The sequence below is a fragment of the Protopterus annectens genome, chromosome 1.part0 (assembly GCF_019279795.1).
Source record: "Protopterus annectens isolate FY-2018-M chromosome 1.part0, PAN1.0, whole genome shotgun sequence".
NCBI lineage: Eukaryota > Metazoa > Chordata > Ceratodontiformes > Protopteridae > Protopterus > Protopterus annectens.
The window spans coordinates 184511854-184532595 of NC_056725.1; the positions used below are offsets into that span (position 1 = coordinate 184511854).

Consider the following 20742-nt stretch of genomic DNA (forward strand, 5'->3'; position numbering starts at 1 on the left):
TGAAAATAATGTTATGTTTTGTAAAGTGTTTTATAATAAGTTAGTAATATATGTGCTAAATGCTGGTATTGCTTATGACTGTAATATGCTTGAAACTAGCATTTACTAAATGTTCATTGTGTATTATTAGCTTGGAGCTTTTCTCCCTGAGCCTCCACTGAAAATGGATATATATCCAGTCGGACTATCCCAGTCAACAAATGTAAAATAAATAAATAAAATAAATATGTCTTCAGCTTTTGTGTAAAAGCTTTAGTGGTAGTCTCATTTCTAATGTCTAATGGAGAATATTCCCCCAATTAGTTATACAGGTACAGTTTGGTGAATCATCTGAGTGATTAAATGATGTGTTTGTGAATAACAGTTATCTTTGTTGATATCTTAATGATCAGGAATGGCTATAAAATTGTACCAGCCTTTCCACAACAGATTACTTTTAGGTTTGTGGAGTATGCTATGAACAAGTCAGAGGTGGGTGAGACTTTAATAGTTTTGTAGATTTAGCTAGACTGCATTTTGTAGGGCAATAAAATTGTGGAAATTTTGCAGCATACTTGGTTGTGTTATTGTAAGTTATTTTCAAGTTTGTATATTAAAGGTTTTTGTAAATTTATTAGCATATGTATAAAGCACAGGAGGGTAGAAAGAAGATGCTGTAAGTATTGTGTGTCACATATACTCAGCTAAGTTACATTTTGCTTTATATAGTATGCCACATTCTTTATGTGCTTTTGATGTTGTATAGTCAGTTTGTTGATCAGATCTTATATTTTGTTCATTTTATTTCTGGGGTGCAAACAGGATGAGTTTTAATTTTTGTTTTGGCATTTAACCTTCATACAGATGTCTCAATATTATAAACTGATTGGTCTGTTGCACTTTGGAGTTGGTCAAGTGTTTTACCTCTACATATGACAATGGAATCGCCTACATAATATACCAAGAAGGAGTCTGGTGTAGTTGTGCACATGTCATTTATGACTGCACATGTCATTTATGAATATATTAAATAGACAGCCTTGCATGGATCCTTGTGGGACTCCTACAGAAAATGGTCTAAAAAAGGGTGTATATGTTGCCACCTCAGTACCTAAGATCCATACTAAAGGTATCTGTACAGCATTCTCACTTATATCCAGAGTAATTAATTTCTTTATTAACAGGTGTTGTGGTACTGCATCAAATGTTTTGGACAGAGTTTCCTATTGAAATTCTTAGACATTTCTGGAATTTTTTTGGGGCGGGGGAGTGAATCAAAACTACATCCAGTTAAAAGGAGCATCTTATGGCAATTGTGTAAGAAAGGAGGCTGAGTTTCATTAAACTATTAGTTTCCTTGTCATTATTATTTCCTTTTACTGCTGCACTGTATTTTTGTAGGTTTTTTTCGTCTTTGAATGTTGCACCTTGTGTAATTCTTGAAGATGTTTTTCCCTGGGCCTCTGCTGAAAAGGAGGCTACTAGCCATGGCTTCCTAGTAAACAAATATAATAAAGAAATAGTAAATACATATTAGTTTTGTTTTGGATTTTAACATACTAACTGTAACAAAGAAGCTTTAGAGATTAATGTATACTGAAAAAAATGTGAACAATTCTGGAAAAGTTAAAGGTTCAAAAGAGACAGAAATTGGAAGAGGAAAATGATTTTGTGGAATACAGAAAAAAATACTGTTTTAGAAACTGAATGTAGGTACTGCACCACAGGTCTGCAAGCAATTGTACACAAATAGTATGTCAGACTATTACTGGCTAGAGCCATGGAAAGAACTAAGTAAAAAGAAAAAAAAACAGTAAAGATTTGAAGGTGTCTGAGAATGCCAAGATTTCTTATGGAGCCTTTAATAAATGAGGTAGGAGAACAAACCAATTTCTCCAGAGACACATTAAGTGGTTATTGGTTAGAAAAAAGGTGGGCAGAGGGGATCTAAAGGTTTGGGAGAGGGATGTTAGGGTTGAGTGAGAAGTGGAAGAGTTTAAGTAGAGTAGTGGGTAAGGAAGGGTTAAATATGGAAGGATAAATGCTGTGGAGGATGTGAGATAAGTGTAAGGAGGGGCTAAGTGGGTCTTATGTGAGTGTAGCTGAATGGTCAGATTTAGGAGTGAACTTGCTGCCCCTCCCTCCCTCCCTCTTTTTATGGCATCAATTATTTGGTTATTTCTTAAGTATATTGGTTAAGCAGAGAGGAGGGGCAGGCTTGTCACTCTTCTGTTCCTCTTCTGGTGTTGGGCACTGGATTCAAGGAGGTTGGGTGGGGATGGAAGTGAGTGTTGGTACGCTACTTTAATAAGTGAGAGTAAGCAAGCGGATGAGGCAAGGCTGCTTATTTTGGGGCAGGGTGAGCAGGACACACTGCTCTAGTGAATTGTAAGAACAATGTTCAATAAAGTTGTGATTAAAAAGTTTTAATAAAGGTTGACAATTACCATTTTGGTGTGGTGCGAGTTATTTGAAGGGGATCAGAACAAATAATCAGTAAATGCTTCAGCGTTACACAAAAGAATGGAAAAGATATTGTGTAATATGCATACAGAGGAAAAAATATAGAAAGGTTCTTTATTTTTAAGTTGCAAAACACCTATTGAATTTGGGGCTAATGTAGAACAGGTATGCCATGTCAGTTTGTTGTAGAAGTTAAAATGGATATGATTTTTTAATAGGAAATATGATTTATAAAAAAAATAAGAAACTAAAAATTGGTTAAGATAATGTTTTCATGTCTCTGGTATAATTTATGAGGAACTATTGTATAATAAAAATGGGAAGGTAAGAATATTTTGAAAATTTGATTTGGCTTTGGCAAAGAGTGGGCGTTTAATAATAATTTTCTGTCAAACCTAATACATATCTCATTCCTCTTTTCCAACCTGTTTCCTTCACTATGAAATTGTTTCTCTTTTTCTCTTTTTTCTCATTTTTCCTCTGCTCACCTCTCTACTACAGTCTTTCCATTTTTAACACACCCCTACCATATCACTTTACACTTTTGATATTGTCTTTGTCTCTTTCTCATCATTTCCTGTCATCCATTAATCAGTTTGCTTATTTCCTTCAGTTTCACTTCATCTCTTACACTACTGCACACACATACTTTACATTCTTTATACTATACCCCTATTTTTATCTCTCTGTGTTTCAGTTCCTCTAATTAGTATACAAAGAAATACTTTAAAACTGAAGTCTTGCTCTCCATACCATGATAATATTGTTCATTGAGCTGATTTTACTTCTGTAGTTGCACTGAATGCAATGATTTTCCAATTCTTTGATTCCACTTTACTTGTATATCTTTGCTATAACCTTTGCTAAGAAGTGTTGTGGTACATTTCATTATGTACCTATTCTTTTTCTGTAATTTTGTATTCTGTATGTGGAGCTTTCCTCCCTGGGCCTCTGCTGTAAATGGATTCTTGAACCCAGATAGACTTTCCTAATAAACAAAAGCAATCAATAAATAGATAAAAATTATCATGTCTACTTGTCCTTCTACATATCTCTGTTATTCCTTCTTCACCCTTCCAGACATGAGCATTCTGATAATTTCTCACATAATGCATTTAAAATGGTGTCACATAATTGCTGTCTTGAATTTCACTCCTTACAGCATGCATGCATTCAAACATCCATGCATTCATTAGCAGGATCTCCTGTGCACTGACCTTCATCAGAAATTCCATGACCGCATCCTTACCTTTCTTCTGTATTTTGAAGTGTCCAAATCTTGTTACCAAAATACTTTCCATCCTTTGGACTGACAGCCCCAGTTTCTGATCACAGTGCAGTTTTCAAATAATTTCATCATCACATTTCATTTCACTTCATCCTGCCCAGCAGTCTTCTGCTAGCCTTTAGGTATGACTTTTGAAAATGGACAAAGGGCTACAAAATGAATCTTAACAATACATTATGAATAATGAGTATTTCACTGTTTCCTTAGCTTTCATTCCCCTGTTATGGGACTTATTCTCTTAGCTGCGGCTGGTGGTGCTATACACTGGATGAAGTGAGTGATACACTCCATCTAGCATGAACATTGTATGTTTTACTTTCTTGTCTAGTTATCCAACTTGCTGACTTCATCGGGTGGTCATTCCTGTGGTCATATGTCCCAAATTGTGATGCCTGATGTAATTTTTCCTTAAATTCCAACATACTGGGCTATTCTTTTAATGGTTTATGATCCCCACTGTGTCCTTCTAACATTTCCTTTCCATTCACTATGGCAGCTATGCTGCTTTCATCTTAAGAAATTCAGCTTACACTGCTGTCTAGCTATAATATGGTAATTGCAATGAAGACCACTAAGAGTATAGACCTCAGGACTAAGCCTTGCAGCAAGACAAGAGCTACTGTCTGTGACTCTCATCAATGTCTGTTATACTGTGTTCTCTACTCAACAGCTGTTTCTTATCCATTCAGTCATTTTCAGTCTCAGGGTATTACAGACATCCTGTTCTCAGTATTTCATCTCAGCATCACAGCCCTCCCACAGAAGAGTGAGGGGGTATTGAAATAATGTGGTGCAGTGCTGTAGTCAAGAATCCATGCTTTGTTAGCTAAATAATTTCTTATTTTCAATTTCTTCATGTAATCTTCCCATTGTTTTATAAACTTCCTTTAAAAGGATTGGACTGGCACTAATACAGTACCACAATCGTGAATCATTGGTCTTTTAGTGACACACATAGCCCTTATTCTCAGCAATTACTCCTCAAAACGAAAACAGTTTAATAAGCTGGACCCCTTTCTGCTTTTCATTTATTAAAATTGTAAGAAAGACAGTAATCTTATTGGCAGGTTATGTATAATTAGTCCTTCTATACCTAGCTTCGAGAGGTATCACATACCATTTCATAGCTTGCCAAATACTTTATTAATAATGGCTAAGTCTAAGATCCTACCGTACAAATAAGATAATGGGAGAAAAATCATGGCTTATCAAGTGTGTTATACCCTCTACACCTATCCCTGCTTTAACCCTTTCTCTCATTTGGGCATCCCAAACTTCCTTGAATCCTTCTTCAAACCTATACTCTACCATTTTCACCAGCAGGCTTTTGCAGGGACACGGTATAGTTCTCATAAAAAGGTACTTCCTTTTTGGTCATCCCTATGGCTTAGAGCAATAAAGACCTAACTTCAGCGCAGAAAATCCAGGTTCACTTAGCATCCTGGGTGTCTGCGGCACTGGCAGGGAGGGAGAGAAGAATGAGAAAGCCCATCCAGAGAGGAGGGTATCTATCAAAGACACTCACTGCCTGAGAGGAGAGGAGTACCAGGCAGATGTTTGGATGAATGCAGGGGTTGGGGTGGTGGGAAAATAAGGGTAAGTCATAATAACATCCTCAACAGCAGAAGCAGTTTCCAGGACTGGCCCCCAGGATGCCCTTAAGATCCAGACTGGTCCCACCACACTCAGAGAAGTCCTGCAGAGGATGAAGGAGTAGGAAGACCGACCAATGGGGAGAGCATTGGATGGCTGAAATGAATGAAGCAGGGGGAGAGGGCGACTTCCTTTTCAGATTTTTGGCAGCTGAACACACCTCAGATATACAAACTGCATAACTCCACAACTGTTAGGTAACACATCTAATCTGCACAACATGCTTTATCACATTTCCCAATATTATGAATATGCAAAGCAACAGCACCACAGCAATATCATTTTGAAAAGGTGAATCCCCGTCACATCAGGGTCGGTGAAATGACATGTTCCTTACTTTCTCCATTATCTAGTTGCAATGCATGCCAGTGCCTTCTTCTTAAGAACTTTGTTCTTAAGTACACTCCTTGAATGACTATCAGCAATAGTATGATGGACAGAAATATTGGAATATGATTTTGAAAACAGACAAGCACTGCTCATCCTAACTAGTCTGGCCATTTCCTTACATTCTGGATAAGTTTCCAACTTAACACTGCACAGAAGACTAAGGCTTTAAGTGAATATGAGCTACATAATTTTGATCTGATTTTGATTTTCGCAATATTCATTTCCGCAATATAAACTCAGATAAGCTTGCTTAACCATAAGGTGATCCCACATCAATGCTAAAAAGGCTTGAGTGCCTATCGAGTTCACATGGTATACAAAATGAATAAAATAAAAAAATAAAATAAAACTGAAGACCTTAGGCAATTTAATGAATGTCTTACTTCATTTTTCTTATTCTACACAGCATACAAACTGTCTTTTATGTGCACCATAGATTTTACAATTCAGATACTGCTTTGATGCTGCACACCTCATCTGGAAGGCTGCTGCAATTGTCCACTTGTCTTCTCCATAAAAAAAAAAATATTTGTTGTATTTGCTTTAAGACCTCCTTCTCTGTGTTGCTCCATGCTATCATTCAAGGTGTAGACCACTGTCTTTAGCCTTCTTTCCTTCCTTCCTGCTTCAACCCATCTCAACATATGTTTTTTTTTTTAACTTAATCCTCCATGACTACTGACAATTGGGCAAGATTCCATAGTCTTGCCCACTCATTTCCCACATCGGATGCAAAATATGGATTCAGGAACTGTATGCAATATTTGAAGTTTTGCCTTACAAAAGCTCCATAAAGTAGTATGACATCTAGTTTCATTCAGGTTTCTCTGTATATCATCTTACTTATCCTTACTACAGCCTGTGATAAAAGGGGGTACTGCCAGCACAGCTAGCTGGAATTTTGTAAATAATTATATGTCATTTGTGAATATCAACATGATATATATAAGATGCTTGTGCTAAAATGTATTAGAATGTATGTCATGTGTATATCAAACTGCTCTATACAGATGTTTGTGTTGAAAAGGTATTTGCAAAGTGCTGTGTTTAAAATATATCCAGAATGTGCCATACTGGAAGAGAACAGAAATGTACATGCACTATTGTAACTGTTTAAATGTATATATTTTAACAGTGGAAATTGGTACAGGAGGTTAACCTCAGTCCAGTAAACTTTAGAAAAATATTTGAAATGAAATCACTTTATATGCTCTACCACAAAGGCTATGCCATAAAGAGGCAATCTCTCAAGTTTTCAATGCAGCTAGCGACACAGAGTCTGTACTAGAAAACGTTTTGTATTGTCCTTGGAGTGAACTAATTGCTACTTTTGAAACATGGAGAAATGCAATTGTTTTGTGATTTACAGCATCTGCCAAAGATCTGAGGCAAAGCCCTTGTCTGTATATATTTACAGGTAGATGCTAAATGCTGCCAGCTTCTAGCAATGGGGGCTTTGGCCTGGGAACTAGAAGTCAGATAACCAGAAATGATGTCATTCTGCAAGCTATCTCAGCAGTAATATTTTAGATATTAAGTAGAGAAGTCTTTTAGTGAGGCAGAGCATTCTGTATTTGGTCTTGGACCTGACAAGAACCATTCACCACAACATCTGCCTTGCTCTAATGAAGTAAGTTTCTAGGGAACAGTATAACTCTCTTAAATACAGTTAGGAATATAGTAAAGTTTAGCTTAGATGTTTTTCTTTATTTGTGTGAGCCTGTACTGCAATATTTTAAATATTTCTTGTGGCTTTGAACTCTGATGTCACTGTGAATATATATTTAGTATTGTCTTCTTCTTTTATTATTAATTATTAAATATATTTAAACCTTTCATTGTGGCTGATCTGTGTAGAGATATTTAACTTTTGAGAGTACTTGCATATTTATCTGGTGACACTGCATGGGCCGCTCCTAATAGCCTTGCTCTTAGTCAAACTACCATTTGTATTAGTATTAATGTTGCACAGTAAGTTTGGACAGCCTTTGTTAGGGGTCCTAAATTAGCTGATAAGGGGTTCTGGTAGCAGTGGTAACTAACTTATAGTCTGGGCAGAAGGGGGCATAGCTAGTAAACCTGTACCAGTCTTTCCCAGTGTGTAAGTGTGTGTGTGTGTGTGTGTGTGTGTGTGTGTGTGTGTGTGTGTGTGTGTGTGTGTGTGCGTGTGTAAAACAAATCTCCAATAGTGCCTGTGTCAGCTACTTGGGCAGGAACACAAAGAACTGGTTGGACAGAGATTGTTGGAGGACTTGGTTTGGAACCCTGGCTAAGGACTCAACTCAATAGCTGTGCCAATGGGGAGTCTTATTGGGGATCTGGAGAAAGAGGGTGAAACCAGCCCCAGACTGACTGTGGTCTCTGTGTGCTCTTAAGGAAAATTGCACTTCATGCAGAGAGCTGCATCTGGAAATCATGTGTGTGTACTTGTCATCCTCTCAGTGAATGTTCCCCACTGTTGCCAGTGGTAAGGACTGAGGCTTCTCGATTACCGGTCCAGTGGAGGGTCATCACATAGCTCATATAAGATATAGCTGCAGGGTCATTTTAGGCAATTTAGGCAAGATAATTACTTCAAAATCATTTCCTCTTTAGTCTTCACATGGTCCAGTTCACTCATAATCTGTTCTTTATTCTCAAAGTCTCACTCAAAATGCATAATATCTGTAACTATTTATATTAAATTGATATAATCCTGTCTGCCTTCTCTCTGTTCACCGAGCTAATTTCAGGAGGCTGCACTGAAGAACTTGTCTGCCAGTATTAAATGGCTATTACTGTCATTAGAAAACAGATTAGTCCTGCTATGCCAATTCCAAGATCGTTCACTGCACAGCAGATACAGTTTGGCACCAATCCACTATTACTATCTGCTATTAACAGTGTAACTTGAACCTCTACAGGCAATTATATGATAGCAACAACAGAGCAAACAAATGTCATTTCCTGGGAAATATATTTTAGTAAAAAATGTAATAGTAAAAGTGTTCTTCAAGTAAACAAACTATGGTAGGTGTAAATAAACCAAACCTCCCCAAATAAATAATTTATTTGAAGAACTGTTTATACATTACACACATTTATTGAATTCATTAGACAATGTCTTCAAATCTACCTCTGCCTTCCATGCAACCTTATAGCTGCCTTTTTCTCAACCTCTTTAGAAGTCTGTCTATCAAAAAAACCCTGACTTATATTGTTCTTTTGTAAGCCATTCTGTTTTTTGAATAACTCTGCCTCCTTTCAATATAATAATTCAGTATAGGCTATACATCCACTTTACATCTTCAGCATTTGGTACTCCTACCCTACTAGCTATACCATACTTTATTTACCTACACAAAGCATCGAATTCTAACCCTGAGAATCCCAGAGTTCTGGCTTTGTTAGCTCCCTACCCACACACAATCATTTTTATCCCATATTGTCTGTGACTTATTTCCGTATTATTTTCTTTACTGATGATAATCAGATTAAGCATGAAGATTTGTATCTCTACCAGCATCCTTATTATTCCATTGCCTACTGAACCTTCAGCACTGTGGCCCAGTGGTGCAGTGTTTAGCGTTGTCACCTCACAGCATCTTCAGTTCAATTCTCAGCTGGTGTGCCTCATGTGCAGAGTCTGCATGTCCTCTGTGTGTGTGCATGAGTTTCCTCTGGGTGCTCTGGTTTCCTCCCACATTCCAAAGACATGCGGCTGGAGCGTTTCTCCCCCAGGCCTCTGCTGAAAATGGGCTGTGTCCCAATCAGACTTTTCTGGTGAACAAATTTTAAATAAATTGCACTTCCAGGTTTATGTCAAGAAGTTTATGATCTTCCTATTAAACTTTTGTTTTACCTCCTTCCTAATCCAAATTGTAAATGTCTGTCCCATTCTTTTGCCTTCAGTATATTTGCATAATAATGCCACTCCCCAGGGTTCCTACACTGCCACTTTCAAATTAGGATCCAGCATCTCATTTATCATTTAATTCTCCATAACATCTTTGGAATTATCTGCTGTATACTGCGGTGGTGGTGCTGCAGTAGCGTTGTCGCCTCACAGTTAGACGTTGCCCGTTCGATTCTCAGTTAGAGCGTCTTCTGTGTGGTGACATGCGTGAATGGGCATTCCTTCATTGAAGGTTGTGCGTTAGGCCCAACAAGCCAGCACGTAAAAACCTACTGCCAATCATTAGCAGACTGGAGTTCCGCTGTGGCGACCCCTAACTGGGAAGAGCCGAAAGACACAAACAAACAATCTTTGGAATCATCTGCTGTTTATCTCACTCCACTCGCTGTTATAGTGAAGCACCCCTCTGTATCCTCATAGCATCCTATCCCACTCCCTATCTCTTGAGAGACTCTGTGACTCATGTTTCAAACATGCTTTCCAAGACAATGTCTTCCTCTAAAGCAATAGAACTAAATGATTCATCTAATTCCACAGAATCCTTGTACTACATAGCATGGCATGCCCCTCATGTACCCTCACTGATCCCCCGTTCATTCATTCATTTTCCTTACTTTCACAACCCACTTAATTTTGCTTCGTAACTCTATTACTGGTATAACTACAATTCTGCATTGCCCCTTTCTTCCATCTAGTTTATAGAGACTCATGATATTCCTCTAGTCCTGGTTCAGCTGCGTCCAATTACAAACAAGGTGCTGATGGGCCATGTGGAACATATTTCTTGATGCCTCCAAGTGTTTCCCGAGTTTCAAGTGTTTCCCGAGTTTCAGATAATTCCGGCTGATCCATCCCATTTTCCTTTCCCATACTCTGTGACATTCTCAGAAACTCCTTAACTTGCAGGAATATTTCCTTTATTCTCTCATTATTACAGGATACAGTTATTATTTCCAAGAATATAAATGATCACCCCACTTTTTCATATAGATTACAGTCTTCAAATCAAACAAGATGAAGAAAATGCCAATATAGTTCATGTTTTTTATTTGTGTCCTAAATGAGTAGCATAACTTTGGGATTTTTTCATATAGTTTAAGTCGTGAAAAACTGAAGTGACATAAGCTGAATCCTGGCTTAATGAAACCTAGGAGTGTGAAACAAGAAAGGTTACAGACCCTGCACATCAAAAGTAAGGGTGCCTGGCAAACCGACATACATACAGTGCTTAGACAATAAGTGGGTGCCTTGTGGTTAAGCTATGTAACTATAGTGTATTTATTTTCTTTACGTGTTTTACTGTTAATCGTAATGTAAATTATTTATTTGTTAACCAACTCAGGGACACAGCCCTTCAGGCTTTTGTTCAGTGACAATGTGACAAAAGGATGGGTATAAGTACAGCATCAACACTTCCGAGCAATCAGTCAACATGCGTGACATTTGGAGGTAGGAGCAAATTGAATTATGGTAAAAGTATCAAATTCAGAAACTATTAAAAAACTTCATAATGCACTCAAATTCATATCTAAGAGTTTCATCAAGCCACTTAAAACAGCATAGAGAATCAGGGGACTATTAACACAAGAGGAACGATGTAGCTAGGCATACTCTGTCCTGAAATGAGTACATTTACTTCTGAGTATCTCTTGCAAATGTCTACACTCAAACAGCACAGGATGTGTAGACCTGTGTAAATGAATATTCACAGTATAGTGGTACACAAAGATTTCTCTTGCAAAAGGAATACACCTCTAAAACTAGCTTGTTATGGAAATAAATTATAACAGTTGAAAATAACATGCTTCTTCCAATGTATCTGAGGGTATCATTTTGAGGGCTGAGTACATTTTTAAACTGACAAGTAGGTAGTGGAGACAGCAACTTTAGGTTTGAATACAAAATGTAAATCTCTGGCTACACCCCAGCACAGGAGAGCTAATAAGTCACTTTACTTCAGGATTTGTAAACTATTATATAATATGCACTGTTCAGGAAATTGATTTAAGAGATAATACACTGAAATTTAGAAGTCTCTACCTCCTGGGATGGAAGGGATTGACAGCAGTGTATGTCTGCCCTCTGAGAGATGACAAGCAAGTCTGCTCAGGCATTACCTGAAGAGTAAAACCAAGGTTGTTGTCATAGAAAGAAACAAACGTGAAATGATATCTTCATGTTATCCATGGTGCAAATGGCAGTTATCAGTATGAGGGTCACAAAATTATTATAGGTTCATAAGGCATGTATGGATATCATTAAAACGGGGCTAACAGTTAACAGAATAAATAGGCATATAGATCTGTGATACCTTAGTAATAAACTGATGGAAAGTCTGAAGAATGAGGAAGGCATTTGAAACAAAGGTCATTTAATTGTGACAGCGTCAGGACAGCATACATCTCACAGACTTTGTTTCTACCAATTTCTGGAAGCTTGCATGACTCCCACCAAGTTAGCTAAACACTACGTAGAAAGAGTAAATCAGCAAATACAAATCTGTTACTTCATTTATAAAGTCTTAAATTTTGTAGAAAATATGACATACTGGCAGCAACTGCAAATCAAGCCTTCCAGGCCCCTAGTTAATTCATTATTTTTTTCATTCTTTCCTGTTCGTTGAAGGGAAAAGTCCCAAGGAGCTGCAGCCTGTTTACAGGAATGCACAGGTAAAAAAAAAAAGGTACTGTGATAAACAGAGAACAAAAAAGCCATATATCTGATCACAGCCAAGTACAAATGCATAACCACTGATTCTGATAGTATATGATATACAGATTAATACAAGCTAAACACCTAAATATCTAAACGGCTAATAAAGTAAAACCACTTACAGTCACATATGCACAAAACAGAACACTTAGGCTTGAATGTGTACATAACAAATTCTAGTTATAATGGAGACTTGTGGGCACTTCTGAATACTTGTACAGACATGAAATTCAATAGTGCAGTTAGTGCTTTAGCACTTTGTGTGTGGAATGAGCTGTAATAAAGCTGCTTGCTACAAATGAAGCAAGTGGCTTTCTGCATTTAACACACAAGCAGTCCTCTTTTTTATTGCTCCTCAGCTTGGAGTTGAAGGACAGAGAAACAGGATGGGACTGGCTGGCTCCTGAGTTTTAGGAGCCAAATCAGCAGGGACCTTTTACTTATGTTTGAGGGATGCCAGATCAGGGAATGGCACCAGGCACTAGATAAGCCAACTACAGCTATGAGCATTCATTTGATTAATAAGCTAAGTATTTTTATTTCGCTTGATTAATAGGAGTCAAGTAAGTGTGTGCCTCTGGCCCTAACTCAGAATACTGGCAGTACTACCATTCCAGACTGAAAGCTGTGGAGAAATGGAGACTTTGGCCAAACTTCCCTGGGAGGTGTGTGTGTGTGTGTGTGTGTGTGTGTGTGTGTGTGTGTGTGTGTGTGTGTGTGTGTGTGTGTGTGTAATACTTTGTGTGAAATGCAGTTACCATGGATAAAGGTGCACGAGAAGACACGTTATCACAGAGAGAGTGCTGAGATTGGGGCCAGGGGTATTTTGCCAAAAACTCATTTCTGTAAGCGTCCTGTGTATAGTCCAGTCTGGAACGTAAGAAAAACAGCAGTGCAAACATCTCAAAATCCTTTAATAAAATCAACTAAAACACAAAGCTTTCAAGTCTCACAGGGCTCCTCCTCAGTGTAAAAAAAGGAGCAATTGCTACAATCCCATCAGTATATACCTTGGTGTGAGGTGCAGCAGTAGGGTTGTTGCCTCACAGCAAGAGGTTCACCAGTTTGATTCTCGGCTGGAGTGCCTTCTGTGTGGTGTCTGCATGTCCTCCCTCCATTCATGTGAGTTTTCTCCGGGTTCTCCAGTTTCTTCCCACATTACAAAGACATGTGTTTTGAGTGTTTCTCCCTGGGCCTCCACTGAAAATTGGCTTTGTTCCAAGTCGGACTTTCCTGGTAAACAACTGTTAAATAAATAAAATAAATAAATAAATATACAATTTAAAGATACCTACCAGCAAATAAAAATTGAACAATCAATCACATGCCTAAGAGTACTAATTGTCAGTTCAGGCATTTAAAGAAATACAAACTCTAAATACTATTTATAAATGTATAATAAGTGTTACTTCTAAAAATATAACCTACAAAAGTTTATTTGTAAAAAATATACACACACATTTTATATATATATATATATATATATATATATATATATATATATATATAAGTACATAAATAACATATAAATAATATTTAACATATGTCTGTCTCTCTTATTAGTGTTTAATGCTATTTTTACTATTCAACTCTGGTGTGTAGTTTGCTCTAAAATAATTTATCCATTTGTATTCTTCGATCTCAGTTCTATTATTCAAGTCACCTCTCCTAATACCGACAGAAACTTTAGCTAAAGCTCTACATTTAAATGTATGTTCCATAACACAAGCATCAATATGCTTAAATGATTCATTTGTTTCAATGCACCTATGTATATCTGAGAAATGAGAAGCAATTTTATCTTTCAACTTCTGATTAGTTTTACCTATATAAAATGATATACATTTTTCACATTTTGCCAGATAAACCACATTCTCAGTAAAACAAGTCACATATACATTAAAAATGATTTTTCTTTGAAACATCGAATGAATAAATAAATTCATTAGATGGTTTAATAAATTGACAAAAGATACAGTTATAACATGGCATTGTCTGATTTCTATTAGTAACAGAAGTGGCCTTAGTACTATTACAGAGGGCAAAATCCTTATAACATAACTTTGTTTCAAATTTCTTTCTTTCTTAAACATAGAATGTGGTTTATCACCTACAAATGTTTAAACTTCATTATCAGATGTTAGAATATCCCAGTTTCTTTCAATAATCTTTTGAACTTATGTAGTATGTGCATCGTACTTAGTAATATACCTAACAGACCAATCAGGGTTATCAGTGGTAGGTCCATTCTCTAATGTATTATCTAATAAGCATGGTTTACCTACTTTTTCTCTTCAGAATTTATAAATAATATACCATCATTAATAATTTTTGTATTTTCTAAAAGTAAAATCATGAAACATAGCATCTACCTCTCTATTAAACCCCTCAGTAGTCATGTTTAATCTGCTAGCCCTAAGTAGCTGACTTCTTACTACCCCTCTATAAATATGCCTTGGATGCATACTGTTGGCATGTTCATAGCATGTGCCCTGTGAATTCTTCTTATAAATATAAGTATCAAACGTATAATTATTATATGTAATGTTAACATCCAAAAAATTAATATTACATTCAGAATAACTTAATTCAAAAGATAAGAAATTAGTCGTTGTCTGTAAATATTCAATAAAACTACATAAAGGCTATTTATCTCCCTTCCAAAGAAGGAAGATGTGATCCACAAATCTTTTATAAAAGGCAAGTTCTATGTGATATGAATTATTCTCATTGCTGGAAATATAGACATCTTCCCATTTAGCTAATACTAGGTTAGCATACCAATTAGCTACAGGTGTGCTCATCGCAACACCTGAGCATTGATGGTAAAATTGGTCCTTAAACAGAAAAACATTATTGCAAAGAACTGTATCTAACATAGAACAAATCAATTCTATTTTACTATTAGAAAAATCAATATGCTCAAATAAAAACTCTCTAACATATTGTATACCTATTTCATTTGGAATAATGGTATATAATAATTTAACATCTAAGGTAACAAGCCACAGTCTACCTAGCTCATTATTATTAATCCAAATATGCAACACAGATAAGAAATCATTTGTGTCTTTTATATAGCTTTTACTATATTTCAACAATTTATATAACTGATACTCCAAATATTTAGATAGAGCAGTAGTAACCCATCTACCTCCAGACACAATAGGTCACACTGGTGACATCTGTGGGTTCTTATGAATCATAGGGAGCCCATATATAATGGGAATCATTGGGATTCTCTATATACAGAAAATTGTAAAGCTCAGGAGTAATATAACTCTCCATTAACAAATCATATACAAATGTTTTGGCACCCTCAATGGTTTTGTTTACTTCTGTTTTGTTAATCTTCTTAAATGTGCATTCATCAGAAAGTAGTGTAAGCATCCAAGCCACATAATCGTCAGCATTCATAATTACTGTTTTGACACCCTTATCTGCTTTATAATTATGTCATCTCTTAGTATCAACAATTTTAAAGCCTTGTGTTCTTCTAAGTCTAAATAAAAAAAAACTTCTTATTGTTTTGTTCAAAAAATAGCTTATACAGTTCATTCTCACACATATTATAAAAAGCCTTAATTGTCACTGTACTATTAGGGTTAATCATGCTAGCTCATTTTAACTGCATATTGGAATGAGCAATATTATTTTTAAACATGCATGTTAAATCTAGGTTTCTTACAAACATTCTTAATTCAGATACCATATCATTCCAATTACCATTTACAGATGGAATAAAGGATAATACTTTATTAAGAACTCTCAACTCTACATTACTAAAAACAACTTTTGATAAATTAGAAACAGTATGTCCTACTTCTATCAATTCTTGGTGGTTTTGCCTCTTGTTACCGGTGGTCCTACTTATGTGAAGGTCAGGTGCCCCATCCATGTCGGTGTGGCTAGTCATTCCTGTTTTGTTAGGTATACTAACCCGGACAACATGGAATCTTGTAGAATTCCCCATACTCTGAGATGCAGTGATCACTGAGTTCGTATATATAAGTAGCAAGGATTTGGAGGCATAGCCTTACATATATGGAGTAGAGGTGTGTGAAACCACTAAGTGTTTGACATGATTGTCAGGTTTTATTGTTTAAGCTAGTGATCATACTTTCGTGATCTTAGTTTCCTTGGTGTGAAACTGCAGACGTGGGGTTATTTTGCCTTCTTATTTCATGCTGTGCCACACATTTTGCTGAACAAAAGTTGAGAGGCATGTCTATCACAACCTCTTCTGCAAGTTTGCATTACAGAACATATTATCTGCTGGACGCCATAACAAATGTTCAGGACATGAATAATCAACACTCGAATGTCTGATGATTAAGTATCACACTTACAATGAAACCACGATAACTGCCATCTACAATTTTACTCGTAAAACATTTTTCAGTGGGTTTTCTCCCCTCTTTCTCCCCTCTAGTTTTGGGGCTGCATACCACACACCTTTGTTATATAAATATATTAACACTGAGATCAATGCACCTCAGAGAACAGTGAGTTCTGTGAGACAGCACAATCTTGATCTTTAAACAATTCAAACTGCATAGCTGTGATTGCATATTACAGTTTTCAGAGCAAATGACTTGCAATTAAGTCTGATTCCCATTCTGCTGACATCCATCTCCTGTCTCTCAGGTTATGACACTCATTTGTAGTCTGTGCCTCTTGTATGAGCCTGGGTAAAAAAAGCCCCACAGAACCTCTGGGTGCAGCAGAGTATAATGTTTATATAAGGAATCCTGCTGAGACTGCTAATACAGTGGTACAAGATTTTCCCATGTATCTGCTTTTATGCCCAGTGTTGAACTTGAATGCTGATTATATACCTTAGAAGTACAGACCACATAAGTCAAACCACACTGCAAAACAATATCCCTGGCTACTTTGAGCTCTTAGATTTATTTTCGAATACTTCAACTCTTACAACAAAGAAATCAAAGTCATTATTGCACATTAGTACTGGAACCACAGCGCCATTACAAACACTGATACAGATTTAAGTCACACCAGTTGTAAGGTTTTGGTTGAGGATATAGTCAAGACAGATATTTTCAAATCAAGCACTTCACGAGCAAAAAGACTGCAGACATTGTATGATTTATTTTAGCTAGATTTTAGTTTTGTTTGGGATAACATGTACATATGCTGGGCATATATGTACCTTTATAGGTGTTATTAAGTAGAGACCAACATGGACTATGTGAAGTAAGTAGCATTCACAAGCACAGAATGACAGTCACAAGAAAAGAAGAGTGCAGCCATAACTGAACTCAGGCAAGACGTTTTTATCAGATATAGCTACTGCACTTACGCATTCGTAGCAAGACCCTGCTTATTCACACAGACAATGGCATCTTATACAAAATGCTGCTACATCCAGATAAATTACAAATAGCAGATACTGTTGCTTAAGTTCATTGTTCCTAAAAAAGGCTTGAGGGGTGTAGAAGCTGTTTTCTAAATGCATTTTATTACGTTCTGACAGCTGCTGAAAGAAACTGACACATGGCATTAATTAATACTGACTTTTACATGATCATGTAAATGTTTAAAATGAATTTATGTCAATGTCTGTGTTTTTTTTAATCTGTACTGTCTTTTTTTTTTTGAGGATAGATGATAAATGGATAGGAATGCTTTCATGCTTTGCTCAGATGGCAATTTCAAATGGTGAAGGTAAGACATTTCTGTGACTAAAAATATTGATCTAGTGTTGCAGCTGTCAAATTGTCATTTAAATTGTTACGTACATAAAATAAAAATAAAAGGTATAATCCTTCCCTCTCTTCCCAATAAACACTATCCTGTCATCTATGCAAAATAAGCAACTATTCCAGGTATTGCTAATAATAATGTAGTGCATTGAGTGCCATGAATGCAGTCAAACAATGGTCAAATTACAATCTGGTTTAGTACTGCTTTAGTGCATGACCCTAGCTTACCAATGCTCAAAAGGGTGCATAACAATTGTTAAGCACCACCTAGGCACTGCTAAGGTCAGGTCTGCACTTAAAGCAGACAGCGCTAACCAGTAAACACCAGCAGTAGGGCAAGAAACAGTTTTGTTTCAACTTCCATTTCTGCCTACTGTCTGCTAAAGTAAACTCTTTATTTTGATTATAACTGCTTCCCTTACACAGGGAATATGAAAAGACATCAACCACTTCCCAGCTACTTTATCAGCTTTCAAAGCTGGAACAATACATTGCAGCTTTTTTTTTTTTGTTTGTTTTTTAACTTAATTTTTTTTACTAACGGATAGTACATGGTAAACATAAATCTGCAAGGACTACAAGGAATTATGATCGATTCTCCGATCATAACTACATAGTATGTGTTCTCTACATTAATGCCAAGAGTCACCTCTCGAGTTTCACACTTATGGCAAATTTCTTGGCACCCAAGTCTCAAAGACGTAATAAGTGATTTACAATTGACATCCCAATCATAATCTTCTATGTTTTAAGCTGTTACCAATGTTAACAAATAGGAAAAAAATCGGCCGTGTAAAAGGAGCACATAGAATATATCTGAAATATTCAAGGAAATATTGGATTTCACGTAAATATTGTAGCAAAATTAACCATTTGCAAATTCTTAGTATTCACTGACAATAAGAATAAATGTAACCATGAAAATAAATTGCAAATGCTTAAAATTAATCAATAAATAATTACTCCAACAAAGAATAAGAGACAAGCATTAAGCAGGCATTTACTAGCTTATTCTATGAGAATAAAGAAACAGTAAACTCACACCTGTGTTAGAGATAAAAAAATGTTTAAGAAGGTATGTCATTAACAATCTACAGAACATTTTTAGCAACAATGTGACAATAACAAGAACCTAAACATTATCCTAGCCTCTTTAGCTAGAAGTAAATTAATAAATATAGTGGTGTTTCAAAATAAAATAGTGTTTGTTTACAAGTTATTTTGTTACAAAGAATGAAAAAAAGAGCATTTGCTTTGCTTAACTATCAGCAAAAGTTATTATGATAGAAATCAGTGCTTTGAATACCAGCAGGCAACTAGACTGACAACTACAAACTTGCAGATATCTCATACAGTTTTGTTTTTTGTTCCATTATATGGCCAGATATATTTGTTTTATTTTGAAGATGGTGGCATTGTTGAAAATTAGGAATGCACACAGAGTACATTACAAAGATTTAGTTCATCTGTAAAGCATCAGCAAATTGTAAAACATTATCTTTATGAAAAAATGCAGACTAGTCACTTTGAGCATTTTTGTCAATGACTAACGTGTTTTTGTTTGCATTTGTTAAAGTGTTTAATGGTATGATAGAAAACTGGCGTTATTGTGACTGGCTATATGCACCTGGCTACAACAACCACTGGGCTTTAAAATATATCAAAGTATTGCAGTGAACAGCTAGTATTAGTTCCTGTTTTATTAGTTATTAATAATGAATGTAAATATAATGTCAGAAAGTGACCTAAGGTAATGCCTGATTTAACAAAATGCTGTGAAAAGACTCAAGTGGAAGCTATATTCTTTAATTTCTGGATGTGATAGACAGCATATCCAGGAAAACATTAACTTCACATGTGTCTATAGGAATGCCTAAAAGATTATCTGCAAAGGTCAGAAATCAGACAAGTTAACTGCAGTAGATAAACATACATTTTTCTTTGAAGCATGCAGCAATCCTACCACCAATCAATAAAAATGCTCACTGATCATAATACAATACAATAAATGTTGACCTGAGCAGTACAAACAAGACCAACACTACAGAGGGACACATGGGGGCACAACCCCTCCCCCATGAAGGTGTGTGCCCCCTTACTCCCCAGTATCGGAATACTAAAAAAAATCTCTTGCACGCAAGCATAGTCACTTTCTACCCAAACACTCAAGCGCAGTCCCTACAAGTGTTCTTACATCACAGGAGACCACATGCCTTTTGGATGTATCTTTGCAGTCAGGAGATGTCTTAGGAGACATAGGTAGCAGCTGAGAGATGTCTTATACTACATATTTTCAAGCAACAATCATTAGGTATGCATGTGAAATGTCCCATTTGGGGGTTCTGGCTTTGTGACTTGCTCAGAGTCACAGCTGGAGGTAGAAAGAATCAAACCCTATACCCTTTAGACAGCTCATTAACATCATTGAGCCTTAATCCTCCACACTGACATCCAGACCTCCTTGGTAAATCAGTCATTATTGTTTCATGGTTCTCATTGTTCAGATAATCCGTGTCCATGAAACATCTGATGTAGTTCTGTTAACCTTTTAATTGAATTAGTTAAGGCTCTGCGCTGTTAACAAAGTGTTTCCTGTAGTCAAAAACACAGGGTTTGAATCCTCCCTGCTCAATTTG

The 20742-nt window shown here is 36.3% G+C and overlaps 1 protein-coding gene and 1 long non-coding RNA gene across 6 annotated transcripts in view; one reads left to right on the forward strand and one right to left on the reverse strand.

Annotated features, from left to right (window-relative positions):
- LOC122788802 (SPARC-related modular calcium-binding protein 1-like) overlaps window positions 1–20742 on the reverse strand; it is a 1601573-nt gene that overhangs the window by 1489944 nt on the left and 90887 nt on the right. The window lies entirely within an intron of this gene.
- Window positions 1–20742, forward strand: part of LOC122789057 — a 229537-nt gene that overhangs the window by 82591 nt on the left and 126204 nt on the right. Inside the window, exon 3 of the long non-coding RNA XR_006362767.1 lies at window positions 18009–18068. This is a non-coding gene — a long non-coding RNA (uncharacterized LOC122789057). The remainder of the gene's footprint in view (window positions 1–18008; window positions 18069–20742) is intronic.